At 41.4% G+C, this 4,746-nt stretch overlaps 1 pseudogene; it reads right to left on the bottom strand.

The window, feature by feature from the left end:
* LOC101980317 overlaps nucleotides 1-414 on the bottom strand; it is a 1,937-nt pseudogene extending 1,523 nt beyond the window's left edge.
* Between the last annotated feature and the right edge of the window lie 4,332 nt (nucleotides 415-4,746).

Raw genomic sequence — 4,746 nt, 5'->3', positions numbered from 1 at the left:
GTGGTGGGTGTGTGTTGTCTGTTTTACTGCTCTGCTTGACTTGTGTGTTAAAGGGGCAGGTGCGGGGATGCTTGCTGCTGCTAATCCACAGGAGGTGTGGACAGTGGAGAAGGGAACGCTGAAGCTTGTTTTCTGTTGCAGTGCGAAGGGAGAGCCCGGGAACTGGGCAGAGTGTAACAAACGAACAGCGCACTATTTTTGGGATGCTGGGATTATTAACACCTACCTGGTGGTTACCACTGCTCCTAGCATTCCTCTGCCCCATGGACCACTCAGTGCACCTCTGATGCTCCCACTCTGTTGCAGGTTATGGGAGACTGAGAAGAGCGGAGGATGATGTGGATCCCAGGTTCATGGGGGAGATGCTCTTCTCAGACCTCTGCCTTCGGTTTTCCAGCGCTCATGTAGGTCCATGGTACCTTCTGTGGTCTACAATGAAGCCGCTCCAGATGCCTGTGTCTGAACACTTGGTTCCGAGTTGACGGCTCTGTTTGGGAAGTTATGGATCTCTTGAGAGAGGTAACCTTGCTGAAGTTACAGGTCATGGGATTTGTACATGATCCATATGCTTTAGAGTTTTCCACACATACAAGATTCTTGTGAGTCTCAGTGAGGTTCATAAGATAGAGGTTCCTTTGTGCACTTGCCTTAAGGAAATTCAGCCTTTTCCAGACCGGCAGATAGCTCTGTAGGTAAAGCAATTGCCTTGCAAGAAATCAGAGGACCTGAGTTCAAACCACTTGAACTCATGTAAAGCTGGACACAGGAGGGTGTGCCTATAATTTCAGGGCTCCTATTGTGAGAAAGGGAGAGGTGGAGATAGGAAACTCTTCAGAAACTTGAGGGTCAGCTCATTTACAGAAGCACACAACAAAGAGAACCTGGATTAAGCAATGTGGAAAGTGAGTGACTAAAGGTGCCCTCTGACCTTCTCGTGAGCACTGTGGCACATTTGCACACCTGCCCTGCATGCACATGCCTGTTCCAGTGAGCACACACACATACAAACACACACACACACACACACCTGCCCTGCATGCACATGCCTGTTCCAGTGAGCACACACACACACACACACACACACACACTCATACACAGGGTGCACGGCACCAGAGGGTCAGCAGCTGAGGTTGTCTTTTGGTTTACACACAAACACACAACTATATACATGAACATGTGCATACATGTGCAGATACATAGGGGTCTGGAGAGATGACTCAGATGATAAGGACACTAGCTTCTCTTCCAGAGGACCCTAGGTTGGATCTCAGATCCCATGTCGGTCCATTCATACCTGCACACACATCCTCTACTTCCGAAGTTCACAATACTCATTTCTGGGAAAGGCTCAGCAAAGGTTGAGCCAAGAACTGTTTAAACTAATTCCAAGGTCAAACAGCTGTATTTGTAAAAACACTAGCATTTATTTATTTAGATTTTTAGAAAAGGTTTACTTGTTAATGTATTTTATGTATATCGATGCTTTTTCTACATATATATCAGCACACCAGAAGAGGATATTAAACAGTTGTGAGCAACCATGTGTGTGCTAGGAATTGAAATCAGGACCTTTGGAAGTGCAGTAAGAAGCCATATCTCGATTCCTAAAACTTGCCTTTAATTAGAGTTATAAAAATCATTTTTCAATATATGTACAGCTTATTTTCATTTCTAATATGTGTCACTACATAACTGAATTCAGCAGTCAGCTTTCTAACAAAGAGTGCCCAGGAATTTGTATGTCAAAATATTTATTTTCTCTTTTGCAGTTTTAGACTTAACAGAAACCAGAGCAAGACAGAAGAACAATGCTTAAATACAAATCCTGAAGACAGGTGAGCAGAAATAAACTTGAGTAAAATAGCTCTGGGCAATTGCTTAGAGCTCCAGTTGTTCCCACTTGATCATAGGGAGGGCAAGGATAGGGGACTCGGGGTTTATTTCCCAGCAGTCTTCACAACAGCCTTAGAAGGCAACAGGCTAAGGGATGGGGGAGGAGGGAGTCATCTGGAAGAGAAGTTAGACAGCTGGAAGAAAAGTAAGACAGTTGGAAGTGAAGCTGGACAGCTGGATGAGAAGCTCAGAAGCGTCTGTGTTTTCTTATTAACCTCTGAGCAGCAGTGGGGGGAGGGGGAACAAACACCTGCACTAGCACTGCTGGAATGAAGAGAAAGTCCAAGTTCACCTTCAGGCGCATCCAGGAAGTCATGGCCCCTGCTGGCCTCCTCTCCTTCTCCTTTCCTTACTTCTTGATCTCTCTCCCCAGACTTCTCCTATTTATTCTCCCTGCCCGCCAGTCCCACCTGTCCCTTCTCCTGCTTAGCTATTGGCCACTCAGTTCTTTATAGACCAATCAGGTGATTTAGACAGGCAAAGCAGGACAACCTCACAGAGTTAAACAAAGGCAACTTAAAAGAATGCAGCACATCTTTGTATCATTAAACAAATGTTCCTCAACATAAACAAATGGAACCCATCTTAAAATAATATTCTACAACTAGATCCCAGGTTTCTTGCCTCAGTAAGACAAAGATGTCTCAGTGTTCTTCAGTTTGCACCCAGAGCATTCCTGCAAGCCCAATCATGCATCAGGGCTCAAAATACTTTCTGATTTGAAAGGAGGAACTTCAGGAGCCATGTGCAAAGAGAATCAATGTGAACTACCTAGGACAGAGAGGACCCGAGGAAACAAGTGCCACAGGGAGCAGAAGCCAGGAGCAAATCCAGTCCTGGGAGGCAACCTAGTCCCAGAACACAGGCAGATCAGGATTGAGCCAGCGACCAGATCCAGTGTCAGCAATCTCCACCAGAACAGGTCCAACTCCAAGCCAGGGATTTCTGTAGAAGGGGATCCAGACAAGGATTTATAGAAACAGATCAACACCAGCAACCTAAGCCAAATAGGCCTGAGATAGCAAACTCCAGGGGAGCAGAGCAAAACACATGAGCACTGAGCTACCTCTAGGAACAGGAGTACAAATGGGTAACTAGAACTGTGACACTGACTGTACCATGAGGAACAACCATCTGAGCTTTGGATTCACTGGGACCTAGAAGAATATTCAACAGAATCTCAGACAGCCTTAACCAAATCTATTAGAGAAAAAGATGAGTAGAAAAGGTAAGATCACACACTACACCACAAAGAGCAACACAACACCAGTAAAACCTAAAGACCCTACAACAGCAATACCTGAATAACCCAATATGGATGAATTGAAAGAAAATGACCTAAAAAATAACTTCAAGACAATGTTTGAAATTCTTAAAGATGAAATGAGAAATTCCCTTAAAGAAATTGAGGAATAGACAAACAAAAATTGGAAGATATCAGCAAATCGCTTAAAGAAAACCAAGAAAAAGAAATCAAACATATAAGAGAAACTATCCAGGACTTGAAAACTGAAATAGAAACAATAAAGAAAACACACGCCGATGGAATTATAGAAAAAGAAATCATGAGAAAAAGATCAGGAACCACAAACACAAGAATGAACAGCAGAATACAAGAAATGGAAGAGAGAATCTCAAGTGCTGAAGATACAATAGAGGAAATAGACTCATCAGTTAAAGAAAACATTAAATCTAACAAAAGCTTAACTCAAAATATCCATGAAATATGAAAGACCATGAAAAGGCCAAATCTTAGAATAATTAGGATATAAGAAGGAGAAGTTCAACTCAAAGGCACAGAAAATTTAACAAACTCATAGAAAAAAAAACTTTCCCTACCTAAAGAAAGATATGTATATGAAGATACAAGAAGCTTACAGAATACCAAATAGACTAGATCCAAAAAAAAGTCCTCTTGCCACATAATAATCAAAACACTAAACATACAGACTAAGGAAAGCATATTATTAGGTGCTAAGGAAAAAGGCCAGGTAACACTTACAGGTGGACCTATCAGAATTACACCTGACTTCTAACTGGAAACAATGAAAACTAGAAGGTCGTGGTCAAGCATTATGCATACATTAAGAGACCATGGATGCCAGACCAGACTACTATACCCAGCAAAACTTTCAGTCCATGAAGGACAAAACAAGATATTCAATGACAAAACTAGATTTCACCAATACCTAGTCAGAAATGCAGCCCTACACAAAATACTAGAACAAAAACTCCAACCCAAGGAAGATGGCTACACCAACAAAAACACAGACAATTGATGATCTCATTACAACAAATCACAAAGAAGAAAAAATGCACAAATTAACATTACCAAAAATGAAGAGTACATTAACAGGAGAGAGCAATCACCAGTCATTAGTATCCCTTAATGTAAATGGACTAAACTCACCTGTAAAAAGGCACAGGCTAACAGATTGGATAAGAAAACAGAATCCATCCTTCTTCTGCATACAAGAAATGCATCTCAACCTCAAAGACAGATATCATCTCAGAGTAAAGAGTTGGAAAAAATATACCAATCAAATGGACCTAAGAAACAAGCTGGTGTAGCTATCCTAATATCTAACAAAATAGACTTCAAGCTAAAATCAGTCAAAAGAGACAAAGAAGGTCATTTTATATTAATCACAGGAAAAATCCATCAAGAGGAAATTTTAATACTGAACATCTATGTCCCAAATACAAGGGCACCCTCATATGACAATGAAACACTTCTAAAGCTTAAATCATACATTAAACACACACACTAATAGTGGGAGAATTCAATACTCCCCTCTCACAAATGGACAGGTTCATCAGACAAAAAATGAACAGAGAAATAAAAGAACTAAA

This window comes from Microtus ochrogaster, unplaced genomic scaffold, assembly GCF_000317375.1.
Source record: "Microtus ochrogaster isolate Prairie Vole_2 unplaced genomic scaffold, MicOch1.0 UNK52, whole genome shotgun sequence".
Classification (NCBI taxonomy): Eukaryota; Metazoa; Chordata; class Mammalia; order Rodentia; family Cricetidae; genus Microtus; species Microtus ochrogaster.
Note: the sequence above shows the minus strand (reverse complement) of the source record. Positions and strands in the feature narration are given on the sequence as shown.